Here is a 20,168-nt window from a genome sequence, read left to right on the forward strand (position 1 = left end):
ATGGAATATCACTTTTCCATATAATTAAAATGCAATGCAACAGCACATTGCAATGGACTTTATCAAATGTCTTTTGCTCCATGTCGACAAGCTAATAATAATTTGTGAACTGGGATTCATAAACCTCTTTGCTCCTCAACGGTTAATAGCTTCCCATTATTTAGAAAATACTCAGAACTATCTTACTTTGTTCCAAAGTGGCTGGTGTCAAACTTGCGTACATTGAACGCGATTTGCCTTTGTTTTGCAGGTTTACTGTGTCTGTCTCTGTCCGTTTGGTTACCTCCATTTCCCAACTGCACGACAAGCAGACTGTCTAACTTAGTGCGATCTTCAAAATATGATGCACAGTGCTCCATTGCTCCATCCAAGTCAGTCATAAATACGGTGAACAGTTGATGATCTAATACAGATATCTGGGGGACGGCACTTGTCACATCTGACTCCGCTGCTAACGAGCGTGTCTTTTGTGGGTGGGTTAATATTTCTGAAGTGATAGTGGTCTGAGGCAGTCAATCCGGATTTGTGGGAGAAATGTGCTGTGCAGGTTGTATTATGGACAAGTAAATTGAATTTGTCGGAGGTGCAATGATGCACTGCAGCCAATGAAAGTACTTTTGTGAGCTTAGCATTGCAAGAGCCCGGACAGCTCAGTCGGTAGAGCATTAGACTTTTAATCTGAGGGTCCAGGGTTCAAGTCCCTGTTCGGGCGCTGCTTTTAAATCGCGATACTCAACTTTACATTCGAACTTTGATCATTTTGCAAAGAAAATAACAACAGCAGCAGGCCATTTCATGCCTGGAGCCTTTCTGCCATTTAATTAAATCATCGATCGATATTCCTTTGCTCCAGATGCCTTAATACCTTTGGTTAACAAACATCTCTCAATCTCAAGTTTAAAATTGACAATTGGCCCAGCTTTAATTGCTGTTTGCGGAAGCGTGTTACAAATTTCTGTCACACAAACTTCTCTCCTGAAACGCTTGGATCTAATGTTGAGGCTATGGCCCCTTCTCCCAGATGGGTCAATCATCAGAAATAGCTTCTCGCTATCTACACTAGCATTTCCTCTTAATATCGTGAATACTTCAATCAAATCACCACTTCAGCTTCTAAATTCCAGGAAAAAAAACCGAGTTTGTGCAATATCCCGTTGTAATTTGTCCCTTGGACTCTATGTCTCCTTCACTTTTTAAGCCTAATAATACATTCCCAAGCTGTGATGCCGAGAATTGAACACAGTACCGCAGCTGTGGCCTAACCAGTGCTTTGTATAGCTGTGGCATCATTTCACCCTCTTATATTGTAATCCTACAGATCTAAGTATCACTTTTCAATTAGCTTTTTGATTCATTTCTGTACCTGTCCATGACCATTTAATGATATATGTACAGGGACACAAGTCTATTTGGATATCAACTGTTTCCAGCTTAACATTATAAGGAGTGTATTCTAAATACTCCTATAAAGATCGGTAGTGGATCACGTCACACTTGCTAATATTTAAATCAATTTGCCAGAAAATTACACATTCACTTAATCTATGAATATCTGGTCAAATGTCTTGCTTCCATCTCAACTGATTATAATGCCGCCTATCTTTTTTGTCATCCTCAAATTTGGATGTGTGGCTCTCAATCCCATCAAGTAAGTCGTTAATGAAATCGGTTATTAGTTGAGTTCCCAAAAGTGATCAATCAGAGACACCACTCGTCATAATCTGCCAATTAATGTACCTGATCATCATCTGCAAACTTTGTCTCCTGCCGTGCCACCAATTTCCTAACCAGGTTAATAATTTGCCTTCAATTACATGCGTTTCAAATTTAGCCCAATGTCCCATATGCGGGACTTTTTCAAATATCTTTGCTCCATGTCTACAAGCAAATAATAATTTGTGAATTGGGATTCATAAACCTCTTTGCTCCTCAACAGTTAATAGCTTCCTATTATTTAGAAAATACTCACAACTATCTTACTTTGTTCCAAAGTGGCTGGTGTCACACTTGCGTACATTGAACTCGATTTGCCTTTGATTTGCCGGCTTACTGTGTCTGTCTCTGTCCGTTTGGTTACCTCCATTTCCCAACTGCACTACAAGCGGACCGTCTAACTTAGTGCGATCTTCAAAATATGATGTACAGTGCTCCATTGCTCCATCCAAGTCAGTCATAAATACGGTGAGCAGTTGATGATCTAATACAGATATCTGGGGGACGGCACTTGTCACATCTGACTCCGCTGCTAACGAGCGTGTCTTTTGTGGGTGGGTTAATATTTCTGAAGTGATGGTGGTCTGAGGCAGTCAATCAGGATTTGTGGGAGAAATGTGCTGTACAGGTTGTATTATGGACAAGTAAATTGAATTTGTCGGAGGTGCAATGATGCACTGCAGCCAAAGAAAGTACTTTTGTGAGCTTGGCACGGCAAGAGCCCGGATAGCTCAGTCGGTAGAGCATCAGACTTTTAATCTGAGGGGCCAGGGTTCAAGTCCCTGTTCGGGCGCTGCTTTTAAATCGCGATACTCAACTTTACATTCGAACTTTGATCATTTAACAAAGAAAATAACAACAGCAGCAGGCCATTTCATGCCTGGAGCCTTTCTGCCATTTAATTAAATCATCGATCGATATCCGTTTGCATTCCTTTGCTCCAGATCCCTTAATACCTTTGGTTAACAAACATCTCTCAATCTCAAGTTTAAAAGTAACAATTGGCCCAGCTTTAATTGCTGTTTGCGGAAGTGTGTTACAAATTTCTGTCACACAAACTTCTCTCCTGAAACGGTTGGATCTAATGTTGAGGCTATGGCCCCTTCTCCCAGATGGGTCAATCATCAGAAATAGCTTCTCGCTATCTACACTAGCATTTCCTCTTAATATCGCGAATACTTCAATCAAATCACCACTTCAGCTTCTAAATTCTATGAAAAAAAAACGAGTTTGTGCAATATCCCGTTGTAATTTGTCCCTTGGACACTATGTCTCCTTCACTTTTTAAGCCTAATAATACATTCCCAAGCTGTGATGCCGAGAATTGAACACAGTACCGCAGCTGTGGCCTAACCAGTGCTTTGTATAGCTGTGGCATTATTTCACCCTCTTATATTGTAATCCTACAGATATAAGTATCACTTTTCAATTAGCTTTTTGATTCATTTCTGTACCTGTCCATGACCATTTAATGATATATGTACAGGGACACAAGTCTATTTGGATATCAAATGTTTCCAGCTTAACATTATAAGGAGTGTATTCTAAATACTCCTATAAAGATCGGTAGTGGATCACGTCACACTTGCTAATATTTAAATCAATTTGCCAGAAAATTACACATTCACTTAATCTATGAATATCTGGTCAAATGTCTTGCTTCCATCTCAACTGATTATAATGCCGCCTATCTTTTTTGTCATCCTCAAACTTGGATGTGTGGCTCTCAATCCCATCAAGTAAGTCGTTAATGAAATCGGTGATTAGTTGAGTTCCCAAAAGTGATCAATCAGAGACACCACTCGTCATAATCTGCCAATTAATGTATCTGATCATCATCTGCAAACTTTGTCTCCTGCCGTGCCACCAATTTCCTAACCAGGTTAATAATTTGCCTTCAACTACATGCGTTTCAAATTTAGCCCAATGTCCCATATGCGGGACTTTTTCAAATGTCTTTGCTCCATGTCTACAAGCAAATAATAATTTGTGAACTGGGATTCATAAACCTCTTTGCTCCTCAACAGTTAATAGCTTCCCATTATTTAGAAAATACTCAGAACTATCTTACTTTGTTCCAAAGTGGCTGGTGTCACACTTGGGTACATTGAACTCGATTTGCCTTTGTTTTGCCGGCTTACTGTGTCTGTCTCTGTCCGTTTGGTTACCTCCATTTCCCAACTGCACTACAAGCGGACCGTCTAACTTAGTGCGATCTTCAAAATATGATGTACAGTGCTCCATTGCTCCATCCAAGTCAGTCATAAATACGGTGAACAGTTGGTGATCTAATACAGATATCTGGGGGACGGCACTTGCCACATCTGACTCCGCTGCTAACGAGCGTGTCTTTTGTGGGTGGGTTAATATTTCTGAAGTGATGGTGGTCTGAGGCTGCCAATCCGGATTTGTGGGAGAAATGTGCTGTACAGGTTGTATTATGGACAAGTAAATTGAATTTGTCGGAGGTGCAATGATGCACTGCAGCCAATGAAAGTACTTTTGTGAGCTTGGCACGGCAAGATGCCGGATAGCTCAGTCGGTAGAGCATCAGACTTTTAATCTGAGGGGCCAGGGTTTAAGTCCCTGTTCGGGCGCTGCATTTAAATCGCGATACTCAACTTTACATTCGAACTTTGATCATTTAACAAAGAAAATAACAACAGCAGCAGGCCATTTCATGCCTGGAGCCTTTCTGCCATTTAATTAAATCATCGATCGATATCCGTTTGCATTCCTTTGCTCCAGATCCCTTAATACCTTTGGTTAACAAACATCTCTCAATCTCAAGTTTAAAAGTGACAATTGGCCCAGCTTTAATTGCTGTTTGCGGAAGTGTGTTACAAATTTCTGTCACACAAACTTCTCTCCTGAAACGCTTGGATCTAATGTTGAGGCTATGGCCCCTTCTCCCAGATGGGTCAATCATCAGAAATAGCTTCTCGCTATCCACACTAGCATTTCCTCTTAATATCGTGAATACTTCAATCAAATCACCACTTCAGCTTCTAAATTCCAGGAAAAAAAACCGAGTTTGTGCAATATCCCGTTCTAATTTGTCCCTTGGACTCTATGTCTCCTTCACTTTTTAAGCCTAATAATACATTCCCAAGCTGTGATGCCGAGAATTGAACACAGTACCGCAGCTGTGGCCTAACCAGTGCTTTGTATTGCTGTGGCATCATTTCACCCTCTTATATTGTAATCCTACAGATATAAGTATCACTTTTCAATTAGCTTTTTGATTCATTTCTGTACCTGTCCATGACCATTTAATGATATATGTACAGGGACACAAGTCTATTTGGATATCAAATGTTTCCAGCTTAACATTATAAGGAGTGTATTCTAAATACTCCTATAAAGATCGGTAGTGGATCACGTCACACTTGCTAATATTTAAATCAATTTGCCAGAAAATTACACATTCACTTAATCTATGAATATCTGGTCAAATGTCTTGCTTCCATCTCAACTGATTATAATGCCGCCTATCTTTTTTGTCATCCTCAAACTTGGATGTGTGGCTCTCAATCCCATCAAGTAAGTCGTTAATGAAATCGGTGATTAGTTGAGTTCCCAAAAGTGATCAATCAGAGACACCACTCGTCATAATCTGCCAATTAATGTACCTGATCATCATCTGCAAACTTTGTCTCCTGCCGTGCCACCAATTTCCTAACCAGGTTAATAATTTGCCTTCAACTACATGCGTTTCAAATTTAGCCCAATGTCCCATATGCGGGACTTTTTCAAATGTCTTTGCTCCATGTCTACAAGCAAATAATAATTTGTGAACTGGGATTCAGAAACCTCTTTGCTCCTCAACAGTTAATAGCTTCCCATTATTTAGAAAATACTCAGAACTATCTTACTTTGTTCCAAAGTGGCTGGTGTCACACTTGCGTACATTGAACTCGATTTGCCTTTGTTTTGCCGGCTTACTGTGTCTGTCTCTGTCCGTTTGGTTACCTCCATTTCCCAACTGCACTACAAGCGGACCGTCTAACTTAGTGCGATCTTCAAAATATGATGTACAGTGCTCCATTGCTCCATCCAAGTCAGTCATAAATACGGTGAACAATTGATGATCTAATACAGATATCTGGGGGACGGCACTTGTCACATCTGACTCCGCTGCTAACGAGCGTGTCTTTTGTGGGTGGGTTACTATTTCTGAAGTGATGGTGGTCTGAGGCAGTCAATCCGGATTTGTGGGAGAAATGTGCTGTACAGGTTGTATTATGGACAAGTAAATTGAATTTGTCGGAGGTGCAATGATGCACTGCAGCCAATGAAAGTACTTTTGTGAACTTGGCACGGCAAGAGCCCGGATAGCTCAGTCGGTATCGCATCAGACTTTTAATCTGAGGGTCTAGGGTTCAAATCCCTGTTCGGGCGCTGCTTTTAAATCGCGATACTCAACTTTACATTCGAACTTTGATCATTTAGCAAAGAAAATAACAACAGCAGCAGGCCATTTCATGCCTGGAGCCTTTCTGCCATTTAATTAAATCATCGATCGATATTCCTTTGCTCCAGATCGCTTAATACCTTTGGTTAACAAACATCTCTCAATCTCAAGTTTAAAATTGACAATTGGCCCAGCTTTAATTGCTGTTTGCGGAAGTGTGTTACAAATTTCTGTCACACAAACTTCTCTCCTGAAACGCTTGGATCTAATGTTGAGGCTATGGCCCCTTCTCCCAGATGGGTCAATCATCAGAAATAGCTTCTCGCTATCTACACTAGCATTTCCTCTTAATATCGTGAATACTTCAATCAAATCACCACTTCAGCTTCTAAATTCCAGGAAATAAAACCGAATTTGTGCAATATCCCGTTGTAATTTGTCCCTTGGACTCTATGTCTCCTTCACTATTTAAGCCTAATAATACATTCCCAAGCTGTGATGCCGAGAATTGAACACAGTACCGCAGCTGTGGCCTAACCAGTGCTTTGTATTGCTGTGGCATCATTTCACCCTCTTATATTGTAATCCTACAGATATAAGTATCACTTTTCAATTAGCTTTTTGATTCATTTCTGTACCTGTCCATGACCATTTAATGATATATGTACAGGGGCACAAGTCTATTTGGATATCAACTTTTTCCAGCTTAACATTATAAGGAGTGTATTCTAAATACTCCTTTTAAGATCGGTAGTGGATCACGTCACACTTGCTAATATTTAAATCAATTTGACAGAAAATTACACATTCACTTAATCGATGAATATCTGGTCAAATGTCTTGCTTCCATCTCAGCTGATTATAATGCCGCCTATCTTTTTTGTCATCCTCAAACTTGGATGTGTGGCTCTCAATCCCATCAAGTAAGTCGTTAATGAAATCGGTGATTAGTTGAGTTCTCAAAAGTGATCAATCAGAGACACCACTCGTCATAATCTGCCAATTAATGTACCTGATCATCATCTGCAAACTTTGTCTCCTGCCGTGCCACCAATTTCCTCACCAGGTTAATAATTTGCCTTCAATTACATGCGTTTCAAATTTAGCCCAATGTCCCATATGCGGGACTTTTTCAAATGTCTTTGCTCCATGTCTACAAGCAAATAATAATTTGTGAACTGGGACTCATAAACCTCTTTGCTCCTCAACAGTTAATAGCTTCCCATTATTTAGAAAATACTCAGAACTATCTTACTTTGTTCCAAAGTGGCTGGTGTCACACTTGCGTACATTGAACTCGATTTGCCTTTGTTTTGCCGGCTTACTGTGTCTGTCTCTGTCCGTTTGGTTACCTCCATTTCCCAACTGCACTACAAGCGGACCGTCTAACTTAGTGCGATCTTCAAAATATGATGTACAGTGCTCCATCCAAGTCAGTCATAAATACGGTGAGCAGTTGATGATCTAATACAGATATCTGGGGGACGGCACTTGTCGCATCTGACTCCGCTGCTAACGAGCATGTCTTTTGTGGGTGGGTTAATATTTCTGAAGTGATGGTGGTCTGAGGCAGTCAATCATGAATTTGTGGGAAAAATGTGCTGTGCAGGCTGGATTATGGGCAAGTAAATTGAATTTGTGGGAGATGCAATGATGCACTGCAGCCAATGAAAGTACTTTTGTGAGCTTGGCATTTCAAGAGCCCGGATAGCTCAGTCGGTAGAGCATCAGACTTTTAATTTGAGGGTCCAGGGTTTAAGTCCCTGTTCGGGCGCTGCTTTTAAATCGCGATACTCAACTTTACATTCGCACTTTGATCATTTAACAAAGAAAATAACAACAGCAGCAGGCCATTTCATGCCTGGAGCCTTTCTGCCATTTAATTACATCATCGATCGATATCCGTTTGCATTCCTTTGCTCCAGATCCCTTAATACCTTTGGTTAACAAACATCTCTCAATCTCAAGTTTAAAATTGACAATTGGCCCAGCTTTAATTGCTGTTTGCGGAAGTGTGTTACGAATTTCTGTCACACAAACTTCTCTCCTGAAACGCTTGGATCTAATGTTGAGGCTATGGCCCCTTCTCCCAGATGGGTCAATCATAAGAAATAGCTTCTCGCTATCTACACTAGCATTTCCTCTTAATATCGTGAATACTTCAATCAAATCACCACTTCGGCTTCTAAATTCCAGGAAAAAAAACCGAGTTTGTGCAATATCCCGTTGTAATTTGTCCCTTGGACTCTGTGTCTCCTTCACTTTTTAAGCCTAATAATACATTCCCAAGCTGTGATGCCGAGAATTGAACACAGTACCGCAGCTGTGGCCTAACCAGTGCTTTGTATAGCTGTGGCATCATTTCACCCTCTTATATTGTAATCCTACAGATATAATTATCACTTTTCAATTAGCTTTATGATTCATTTCTGTACCTGTCCATGACCATTTAATGATATATGTACAGGGACACAAGTCTATTTGGATATCAACTGTTTCCAGCTTAACATTATAAGGAGTGTATTCTAAATACTCCTATAAAGATCGGTAGTTGATCACGTCACACTTGCTAATATTTAAATCAATTTGCCAGAAAATTACACATTCACTTAATCTATGAATATCTGGTCAAATGTCTTGCTTCCATCTCAACTGATTATAATGCCGCCTATCTTTTTTGTCATCCTCAAACTTGGATGTGTGGCTCTCAATCCCATCAAGTAAGTCGTTAATGAAATCGGTGATTAGTTGAGTACCCAAAAGTGATCAATCAGAGACACCACTCGTTATAATCTGCCAATTAATGTACCTGATCATCATCTGCAAACTTTGTCTCCTGCCGTGCCACCAATTTCCTAACCAGGTTAATAATTTGCCTTCAATTACATGCGTTTCAAATTTAGCCCAATGTCCCATATGCGGGACTTTTTTCAAATGTCTTTGCTCCATGTCTACAAGCAAATAATAATTTGTGAACTGGGACTCATAAACCTCTTTGCTCCTCAACAGTTAATAGCTTCCCATTATTTAGAAAATACTCAGAACTATCTTACTTTGTTCCAAAGTGGCTGGTGTCACACTTGCGTACATTGAACTCGATTTGCCTTTGTTTTGCCGGCTTACTGTGTCTGTCTCTGTCCGTTTGGTTACCTCCATTTCCCAACTGCACTACAAGCGGACCGTCTAACTTAGTGCGATCTTCAAAATATGATGTACAGTGCTCCATTGCTCCATCCAAGTCAGTCATAAATACGGTGAGCAGTTGATGATCTAATACAGATATCTGGGGGACGGCACTTGTCACATCTGACTCCGCTGCTAACGAGCATGTCTTTTGTGGGTGGGTTAATATTTCTGAAGTGATGGTGGTCTGAGGCAGTCAATCATGAATTTGTGGGAAAAATGTGCTGTGCAGGCTGGATTATGGACAAGTAAATTGAATTTGTGGGAGATGCAATGATGCACTGCAGCCAATGAAAGTACTTTTGTGAGCTTGGCATTGCAAGAGCCCGGATAGCTCAGTCGGTAAAGCATCAGACTTTTAATTTGAGGGTCCAGGGTTCAAGTCCCTCTTCGGGCGCTGCTTTTAAATCGCGATACTCAACTTTACATTCGAACTTTGATCATTTAGCAAAGAAAATAACAACAGCAGCAGGCCATTTCATGCCTGGAGACTTTCTGCCATTTAATTAAATCATCGATCGATATTCCTTTGCTCCAGATCGCTTAATACCTTTGGTTAACAAACATCTCTCAATCTCAAGTTTAAAATTGACAATTGGCCCAGCTTTAATTGCTGTTTGCGGAAGTGTGTTACAAATTTCTGTCACACAAACTTCTCTCCTGAAACGCTTGGATCTAATGTTGAGGCTATGGCCCCTTCTCCCAGATGGGTCAATCATCAGAAATAGCTTCTCGCTATCTACACTAGCATTTCCTCTTAATATCGTGAATACTTCAATCAAATCACCACTTCAGCTTCTAAATTCCAGGAAATAAAACCGAGTTTGTGCAATATCCCGTTGTAATTTGTCCCTTGGACTCTATGTCTCCTTCACTATTTAAGCCTAATAATACATTCCCAAGCTGTGATGCCGAGAATTGAACACAGTACCGCAGCTGTGGCCTAACCAGTGCTTTGTATTGCTGTGGCATCATTTCACCCTCTTATATTGTAATCCTACAGATATAAGTATCACTTTTCAATTAGCTTTTTGATTCATTTCTGTACCTGTCCATGACCATTTAATGATATATGTACAGGGGCACAAGTCTATTTGGATATCAACTTTTTCCAGCTTAACATTATAAGGAGTGTATTCTAAATACTCCTTTTAAGATCGGTAGTGGATCACGTCACACTTGCTAATATTTAAATCAATTTGACAGAAAATTACACATTCACTTAATCTATGAATATCTGGTCAAATGTCTTGCTTCCATCTCAACTGATTATAATGCCGCCTATCTTTTTTGTCATCCTCAAACTTGGATGTGTGGCTCTCAATCCCATCAAGTAAGTCGTTAATGAAATCGGTGATTAGTTGAGTTCCCAAAAGTGATCAATCAGAGACACCACTCGTCATAATCTGCCAATTAATGTACCTGATCATCATCTGCAAACTTTGTCTCCTGCCGTGCCACCAATTTCCTAACCAGGTTAATAATTTGCCTTCAACTACATGCGTTTCAAATTTAGCCCAATGTCCCATATGCGGGACTTTTTCAAATGTCTTTGCTCCATGTCTACAAGCAAATAATAATTTGTGAACTGGGATTCATAAACCTCTTTGCTCCTCAACAGTTAATAGCTTCCCATTATTTAGAAAATACTGAGAACTATCTTACTTTGTTCCAAAGTGGCTGGTGTCACACTTGCGTACATTGAACTCGATTTGCCTTTGTTTTGCCGGCTTACTGTGTCTGTCCGTTTGGTCACCTCCATTTCCCAACTGCACTACAAGCGGACCGTCTAACTTAGTGCGATCTTCAAAATATGATGTACAGTGCTCCATTGCTCCATCCAAGTCAGTCATAAATACGGTGAACAGTTGATGATCAAATACAGATATCTGGGGGACGGCACTTGTCACATCTGACTCCGCTGCTAACGAGCGTGTCTTTTGTGGGTGGGTTAATATTTCTGAAGTGATGGTGGTCTGAGGCAGTCAATCTGGATTTGTGGGAGAAATGTGCTGTACAGGTTGTATTATGGACAAGCAAATTGAATTTGTCGGAGGTGCAATGATGCACTGCAGCCAATGAAAGTACTTTTGTGAACTTGGCACGGCAAGAGCCCGGATAGCTCAGTCGGTACAGCATCAGACTTTTAATCTGAGGGTCTAGGGTTCAAGTCCCTGTTCGGGCGCTGCTTTTAAATCGCGATACTCAACTTTACATTCGAACTTTGATCATTTAGCAAAGAAAATAACAACAGCAGCAGGCCATTTCATGCCTGGAGCCTTTCTGCCATTTAATTAAATCATCGATCGATATCCGTTTGCATTCCTTTGCTGCAGATCCCTTAATACCTTTGGTTAACAAACATCTCTCAATCTCAAGTTTAAAATTGACAATTGGCCCAGCTTTAATTGCTGTTTGCGGAAGTGTGTTACAAATTTCTGTCACACAAACTTCTCTCCTGAAACGCTTGGATCTAATGTTGAGGCTATGGCCCCTTCTCCCAGATGGGTCAATCATCAGAAATAGCTTCTCGCTATCTACACTTGCATTTCCTCTTAATATCGTGAATACTTCAATCAAATCACCACTTCAGCTTCTAAATTCCAGGAAATAAAACCGAGTTTGTGCAATATCCCGTTGTAATTTGTCCCTTGGACTCTATGTCTCCTTCACTATTTAAGCCTCATAATACATTCCCAAGCTGTGATGCCGAGAATTGAACACAGTGCCGCAGCTGTGGCCTAACCAGTGCTGTGGCATCATTTCACCCTCTTATATTGTAATCCTACAGATATAAGTATCACTTTTCAATTAGCTTTTTGATTCATTTCTGTACCTGTCCATGACCATTTAATGATATATGTACAGGGACACAAGTCTATTTGGATATCAAATGTTTCCAGCTTAACATTATAAGGAGTGTATTCTAAATACTCCTATAAAGATCGGTAGTGGATCACGTCACACTTGCTAATATTTAAATCAATTTGCCAGAAAATTACACATTCACTTAAACTATGAATATCTGGTCAAATGTCTTGCTTCCATCTCAACTGATTATAATGCCGCCTATCTTTTTTGTCATCCTCAAACTTGGATGTGTGGCTCTCAATCCCATCAAGTAAGTCGTTAATGAAATCGGTGATTAGTTGAGTTCCCAAAAGTGATCAATCAGAGACACCACTCGTCATAATCTGCCAATTAATGTACCTGATCATCATCTGCAAACTTTGTCTCCTGCCGTGCCACCAATTTCCTAACCAGGTTAATAATTTGCCTTCAACTACATGCGTTTCAAATTTAGCCCAATGTCCCATATGCGGGACTTTTTCAAATGTCTTTGCTCCATCTCTACAAAGCAAATAATAATTTGTGAACTGGGATTCATAAACCTCTTTGCTCCACAACAGTTAATAGCTTCCCATTATTTAGAAAATACTCAGATCTATCTTACTTTGTTCCAAAGTGGCTGGTGTCACACTTGCGTACATTGAACTCGATTTGCCTTTGTTTTGCCGGCTTACTGTGTCTGTCTCTGTCCGTTTGGTTACCTCCATTTCCCAACTGCACTACAAGCGGACCGTCTAACTTAGTGCGATCTTCAAAATATGATGTACATTGCTCCATCCAATCAGTCATAAATACGGTGAACAGTTGATGATCTAATACAGATATCTGGGGGACGGCACTTGTCACATCTGACTCCGCTGCTAACGAGCGTGTCTTTTGTGGGTGGGTTAATATTTCTGAAGTGATGGTGGTCTGAGGCAGCCAATCCGGATTTGTGGGAGAAATGTGCTGTACAGGTTGTATTATGGAAAAGTAAATTGAATTTGTCGGAGGTGCAATGATGCACTGCAGCCAATGAAAGTACTTTTGTGAGCTTGGCACGGCAAGATGCCGGATAGCTCAGTCGGTAGAGCATCAGACTTTTAATCTGAGCGGCCAGGGTTTAAGTCCATGTTCGGGCGCTGCATTTAAATCGCGATACTCAACTTTACATTCGAACTTTGATCATTTAACAAAGAAAATATCAACAGCAGCAGGCCATTTCATGCCTGGAGCCTTTCTGCCATTTAATTAAATCATCGATCGATATCCGTTTTCATTCCTTTGCTCCAGATCCCTTAATACCTTTGGTTAACAAACATCTCTCAATCTCAATTAAAAAGTGACAATTGGCCCAGCTTTAATTGCTGTTTGCGGAAGTGTGTTACAAATTTCTGTCACACAAACTTCTCTCCTGAAACGCTTGGATCTAATGTTGAGGCTATGGCCCCTTCTCCCAGATGGGTCAATCATCAGAAATAGCTTCTCGCTATCCACACTAGCATTTCCTCTTAATATCGTGAATACTTCAATCAAATCACCACTTCAGCTTCTAAATTCCAGGAAATAAAACCGAGTTTGTGCAATATCCCGTTGTAATTTGTCCCTTGGACTCTATGTCTCCTTCACTATTTAAGCCTCATAATACATTCCCAAGCTGTGATGCCGAGAATTGAACACAGTGCCGCAGCTGTGGCCTAACCAGTGCTGTGGCATCATTTCACCCTCTTATATTGTAATCCTACAGATATAAGTATCACTTTTCAATTAGCTTTTTGATTCATTTCTGTACCTGTCCATGACCATTTAATGATATATGTACAGGGACACAAGTCTATTTGGATATCAAATGTTTCCAGCTTAACATTATAAGGAGTGTATTCTAAATACTCCTATAAAGATCGGTAGTGGATCACGTCACACTTGCTAATATTTAAATCAATTTGCCAGAAAATTACACATTCACTTAAACTATGAATATCTGGTCAAATGTCTTGCTTCCATCTCAACTGATTATAATGCCGCCTATCTTTTTTGTCATCCTCAAACTTGGATGTGTGGCTCTCAATCCCATCAAGTAAGTCGTTAATGAAATCGGTGATTAGTTGAGTTCCCAAAAGTGATCAATCAGAGACACCACTCGTCATAATCTGCCAATTAATGTACCTGATCATCATCTGCAAACTTTGTCTCCTGCCGTGCCACCAATTTCCTAACCAGGTTAATAATTTGCCTTCAACTACATGCGTTTCAAATTTAGCCCAATGTCCCATATGCGGGACTTTTTCAAATGTCTTTGCTCCATCTCTACAAAGCAAATAATAATTTGTGAACTGGGATTCATAAACCTCTTTGCTCCACAACAGTTAATAGCTTCCCATTATTTAGAAAATACTCAGATCTATCTTACTTTGTTCCAAAGTGGCTGGTGTCACACTTGCGTACATTGAACTCGATTTGCCTTTGTTTTGCCGGCTTACTGTGTCTGTCTCTGTCCGTTTGGTTACCTCCATTTCCCAACTGCACTACAAGCGGACCGTCTAACTTAGTGCGATCTTCAAAATATGATGTACATTGCTCCATCCAAGTCAGTCATAAATACGGTGAACAGTTGATGATCTAATACAGATATCTGGGGGACGGCACTTGTCACATCTGACTCCGCTGCTAACGAGCGTGTCTTTTGTGGGTGGGTTAATATTTCTGAAGTGATGGTGGTCTGAGGCAGCCAATCCGGATTTGTGGGAGAAATGTGCTGTACAGGTTGTATTATGGAAAAGTAAATTGAATTTGTCGGAGGTGCAATGATGCACTGCAGCCAATGAAAGTACTTTTGTGAGCTTGGCACGGCAAGATGCCGGATAGCTCAGTCGGTAGAGCATCAGACTTTTAATCTGAGCGGCCAGGGTTTAAGTCCATGTTCGGGCGCTGCATTTAAATCGCGATACTCAACTTTACATTCGAACTTTGATCATTTAACAAAGAAAATATCAACAGCAGCAGGCCATTTCATGCCTGGAGCCTTTCTGCCATTTAATTAAATCATCGATCGATATCCGTTTTCATTCCTTTGCTCCAGATCCCTTAATACCTTTGGTTAACAAACATCTCTCAATCTCAAGTTAAAAAGTGACAATTGGCCCAGCTTTAATTGCTGTTTGCGGAAGTGTGTTACAAATTTCTGTCACACAAACTTCTCTCCTGAAACGCTTGGATCTAATGTTGAGGCTATGGCCCCTTCTCCCAGATGGGTCAATCATCAGAAATAGCTTCTCGCTATCCACACTAGCATTTCCTCTTAATATCGTGAATACTTCAATCAAATCACCACTTCAGCTTCTAAATTCCAGGAAAAAAAACCGAGTTTGTGCAATATCCCGTTGTAATTTGTCCCTTGCACTCTATGTCTCCTTCACTTTTTAAGCCTAATAATACATTCCCAAGCTGTGATGCGGAGAATTGAACACAGTACCGCAGCTGTGGCCTAACCAGTGCTTTGTATAGCTGTGGCATCATTTCACCATCTTATATTGTAATCCTACAGATATAAGTATCACTTTTCAATTAGCTTTTTGATTCATTTGTGTACCTGTCCATGACCATTTAATGATATATGTACAGGGACACAAGTCTATTTGGATATCAAATGTTTCCAGCTTAAAATTATAAGGAGTGTATTCTAAATACTCCTATAAGAATCGGTAGTGGATCACGTCACACTTGCTAATATTTAAATCAATTTGCCAGAAAATTACACATTCACTTAATCTATGAATATCTGGTCAAATGTCTTGCTTCCATCTCAACTGATTATAATGCCGCCTATCTTTTTTGTCATCCTCAAACTTGGATGTGTGGCTCTCAATCCCATCAAGTAAGTCGTTAATGAAATCGGTGATTAGTTGAGTTCCCAAAAGTGATCAATCAGAGACACCACTCGTCATAATCTGCCAATTAATGTACCTGATCATCATCTGCAAACTTTGTCTCCTGCCGTGCCACCAATTTCCTAACCAGGTTAATAATTTGCCTTCAACTACATCCGTTTCAAATTTAGCCCAATGTCCCATATGCGGGACTTTTTCAAATGTCTTTGCTCCATGTCTACAAGCAAATAATAATTTGTGAACTGGGATTCATAAACCTCTTTGCTCCTCAACAGTTAATAGCTTCCCATTATTTAGAAAATACTCAGAACTATCTTACTTTGTTCCAAAGTGGCTGGTGTCACACTTGCGTATATTGAACTCGATTTGCCTTTGTTTTGCCGGCTTACTGTGTCTGTCTCTGTCCGTTTGGTTACCTCCATTTCCCAACTGCACTACAAGCGGACCGTCTAACTTAGTGCGATCTTCAAAATATGATGTACAGTGCTCCATTGCTCCATCCAAATCAGTCATAAATACGGTGAACAGTTGATGATCTAATACAGATATCTGGGGGACGGCACTTGTCATCTGACTCCGCTGCTAACGAGCGTGTCTTTTGTGGGTGGGTTAATATTTCTGAAGTGATGGTGGCCTGAGGCAGTCAATCATGAATTTGTGGGAAAAATGTGCTGTGCAGGCTGGATTATGGACAAATAAATTGAATTTGTGGGAGATGCAATGATGCACTGCAGCCAATGAAAGTACTTTTGTGAGCTTGGCATTTCAAGAGCCCGGATAGCTCAGTCGGTAGAGCATCAGACTTTTAATTTGAGGGTCCAGGGTTTAAGTCCCTGTTCGGGCGCTGCTTTTAAATCGCGATACTCAACTTTACATTCGCACTTTGATCATTTAACAAAGAAAATAACAACAGCAGCAGGCCATTTCATGCCTGGAGCCTTTCTGCCATTTAATTACATCATCGATCGATATCCGTTTGCATTCCTTTGCTCCAGATCCCTTAATACCTTTGGTTAACAAACATCTCTCAATCTCAAGTTTAAAATTGACAATTGGCCCAGCTTTAATTGCTGTTTGCGGAAGTGTGTTACGAATGTCTGTCACACAAACTTCTCTCCTGAAACGCTTGGATCTAATGTTGAGGCTATGGCCCCTTCTCCCAGATGGGTCAATCATAAGAAATAGCTTCTCGCTATCTACACTAGCATTTCCTCTTAATATCGTGAATACTTCAATCAAATCACCACTTCAGCTTCTAAATTCCAGGAAAAAAAAACGAGTTTGTGCAATATCCCGTTGTAATTTGTCCCTTGGACTCTATGTCTCCTTCACTTTTTAAGCCTAATAATACATTCCCAAGCTGTGATGCCGAGAATTGAACACAGTACCGCAGCTGTGGCCTAACCAGTGCTTTGTATAGCTGTGGCATCATTTCACCCTCTTATATTGTAATCCTACAGATATAATTATCACTTTTCAATTAGCTTTATGATTCATTTCTGTACCTGTCCATGACCATTTAATGATATATGTACAGGGACACAAGTCTATTTGGATATCAACTGTTTCCAGCTTAACATTATAAGGAGTGTATTCTAAATAATCCTATAAAGATCGGTAGTTGATCACGTCACACTTGCTAATATTTAAATCAATTTGCCAGAAAATTACACATTCACTTAATCTATGAATATCTGGTCAAATGACTTGCTTCCATCTCAACTGATTATAATGCCGCCTATCTTTTTTGTAATCCTCAAACTTGGATGTGTGGCTCTCAATCCCATCAAGTAAGTCGTTAATGAAATCGGTGATTAGTTGAGTTCCCAAAAGTGATCAATCAGAGACACCACTCGTTATAATCTGCCAATTAATGTACCTGATCATCATCTGCAAACTTTGTCTCCTGCCGTGCCACCAATTTCCTAACCAGGTTAATCATTTGCCTTCAATTACATGCGTTTCAAATTTAGCCCAATGTCCCATATGCGGGACTTTTTCAAATGTCTTTGCTCCATGTCTACAAGCAAATAATAATTTGTGAACTGGGACTCATAAACCTCTTTGCTCCTCAACAGTTAATAGCTTCCCATTATTTAGAAAATACTCAGAACTATCTTACTTTGTTCCAAAGTGGCTGGTGTCACACTTGCGTACATTGAACTCGATTTGCCTTTGTTTTGCCGGCTTACTGTGTCTGTCTCTGTCCGTTTGGTTACCTCCATTTCCCAACTGCACTACAAGCGGACCGTCTAACTTAGTGCGATCTTCAAAATATGATGTACAGTGCTCCATTGCTCCATCCAAGTCAGTCATAAATACGGTGAGCAGTTGATGATCTAATACAGATATCTGGGGGACGGCACTTGTCACATCTGACTCCGCTGCTAACGAGCATGTCTTTTGTGGGTGGGTTAATATTTCTGAAGTGATGCTGGTCTGAGGCAGTCAATCATGAATTTGTGGGAAAAATGTGCTGTGCAGGCTGGATTATGGACAAGTAAATTGAATTTGTGGGAGATGCAATGATGCACTGCAGCCAATGAAAGTACTTTTGTGAGCTTGGCATTGCAAGAGCCCGGATAGCTCAGTCGGTAGAGCATCAGACTTTTAATCTGAGGGTCCAGGGTTCAACTTTACATTCGCACTTTGATCATTTAACAAAGAAAATAACAACAGCAGCAGGCCATTTCATGCCTGGAGCCTTTCTGCCATTTAATTACATCATCGATCGATATCCGTTTGCATTCCTTTGCTCCAGATCCCTTAATACCTTTGGTTAACAAACATCTCTCAATCTCAAGTTTAAAATTGACAATTGGCCCAGCTTTAATTGCTGTTTGCGGAACTTCTCTCCTGAAACGCTTGGATCTAATGTTGAGGCGATGGCCCCTTCTCCCAGATGGGTCAATCATCAGAAATAGCTTCTCGCTATCTACACTAGCATTTCCTCTTAATATCGTGAATACTTCAATCAAATCACCACTTCAGCTTCAAAATTCCAGGAAAAAAATCCGAGTTTGTGCAATATCCCGTTGTAATTTGTCCCTTGGACTCTATGTCTCCTTCACTTTTTAAGCCTAATAATACATTCCCAAGCTGTGATGCCGAGAATTGAACACAGTACCGCAGCTGTGGCCTAACCAGTGCTTTGTATAGCTGTGGCATCATTTCACCCTCTTATATTGTAATCCTACAGATATAAGTATCACTTTTCAATTAGCTTTATGATTCATTTCTGTACCTGTCCATGACCATTTAATGATATATGTACAGGGACACAAGTCTATTTGAATATCAACTGTTTCCAGCTTAACATTATAAGGAGTGTATTCTAAATACTCCTATAAAGATCGGTAGTGGATCACGTCACACTTGCTAATATTTAAATCAATTTGCCAGAAAATTATACATTCACTTAATCTATGAATATCTGGTCAAATGTCTTGCTTCCATCTCAACTGATTATAATGCCGCCTGTCTTTTTTGTCATCCTCAAACTTGGATGTGTGGCTCTCAATCCCATCAAGTAAGTCGTTAATGAAATCGGTGATTAGTTGAGTTCCCAAAAGTGATCAATCAGAGACACCACTCGTCATAATCTGCCAATTAATGTACCTGATCATCATCTGCAAACTTTGTCTCCTGCCGTGCCACCAATTTCCTAACCAGGTTAATAATTTGCCTTCAATTACATACGTTTCAAATTTAGCCCAATGTCCCATATGCGGGACTTTTTCAAATGTCTTTGCTCCATGTCTACAAGCAAATAATAATTTGTGAACTGGGACTCATAAACCTCTTTGCTCCTCAACAGTTAATAGCTTCCCATTATTTAGAAAATACTCAGAACTATCTTACTTTGTTCCAAAGTGGCTGGTGTCACACTTGCGTACATTGAACTCGATTTGCCTTTGTTTTGCCGGCTTACTGTCTCTGTCCGTTTGGTTACCTCCATTTCCCAACTGCACTACAAGCGGACCGTCTAACTTAGTGCGATCTTCAAAATATGATGTACAGTGCTCCATTGCTCCATCCAAGTCAGTCATAAATACGGTGAACAGTTGATGATCTAATACAGATATCTGGGGGACGGCACTTGTCACATCTGACTCCGCTGCTAACGAGCGTGTCTTTTGTGG

At 40.3% G+C, this 20,168-nt stretch overlaps 6 non-coding genes across 6 annotated transcripts; all 6 read left to right on the top strand.

Moving 5' to 3' along the window:
• Nucleotides 1-639: 639 nt before the first annotated feature.
• On the top strand, nucleotides 640-712 carry trnak-uuu (transfer RNA lysine (anticodon UUU)). The gene has a single exon. It is a non-coding gene; the product is annotated as a tRNA-Lys (tRNA).
• Nucleotides 713-2,433: 1,721 nt separating this feature from the next.
• trnak-uuu (transfer RNA lysine (anticodon UUU)) lies at nucleotides 2,434-2,506 on the top strand. Its single transcript has one exon. It is a non-coding gene; the product is annotated as a tRNA-Lys (tRNA).
• Nucleotides 2,507-7,828: 5,322 nt separating this feature from the next.
• On the top strand, nucleotides 7,829-7,901 carry trnak-uuu (transfer RNA lysine (anticodon UUU)). The gene has a single exon. It is a non-coding gene; the product is annotated as a tRNA-Lys (tRNA).
• Nucleotides 7,902-9,634: 1,733 nt separating this feature from the next.
• On the top strand, nucleotides 9,635-9,707 carry trnak-uuu (transfer RNA lysine (anticodon UUU)). Its single transcript has one exon. It is a non-coding gene; the product is annotated as a tRNA-Lys (tRNA).
• A 1,715-nt stretch (nucleotides 9,708-11,422) lies between these two features.
• Nucleotides 11,423-11,495, top strand: trnak-uuu (transfer RNA lysine (anticodon UUU)). The gene has a single exon. It is a non-coding gene; the product is annotated as a tRNA-Lys (tRNA).
• A 5,302-nt stretch (nucleotides 11,496-16,797) lies between these two features.
• On the top strand, nucleotides 16,798-16,870 carry trnak-uuu (transfer RNA lysine (anticodon UUU)). The gene has a single exon. It is a non-coding gene; the product is annotated as a tRNA-Lys (tRNA).
• The last annotated feature ends 3,298 nt before the right edge of the window (nucleotides 16,871-20,168 follow it).

The sequence above is a fragment of the Somniosus microcephalus genome, unplaced genomic scaffold (genome assembly GCF_052327205.1).
Source record: "Somniosus microcephalus isolate GS21.2 unplaced genomic scaffold, FLI_Smic_1.0 unresolved_chr5, whole genome shotgun sequence".
Classification (NCBI taxonomy): domain Eukaryota; kingdom Metazoa; phylum Chordata; class Chondrichthyes; order Squaliformes; family Somniosidae; genus Somniosus; species Somniosus microcephalus.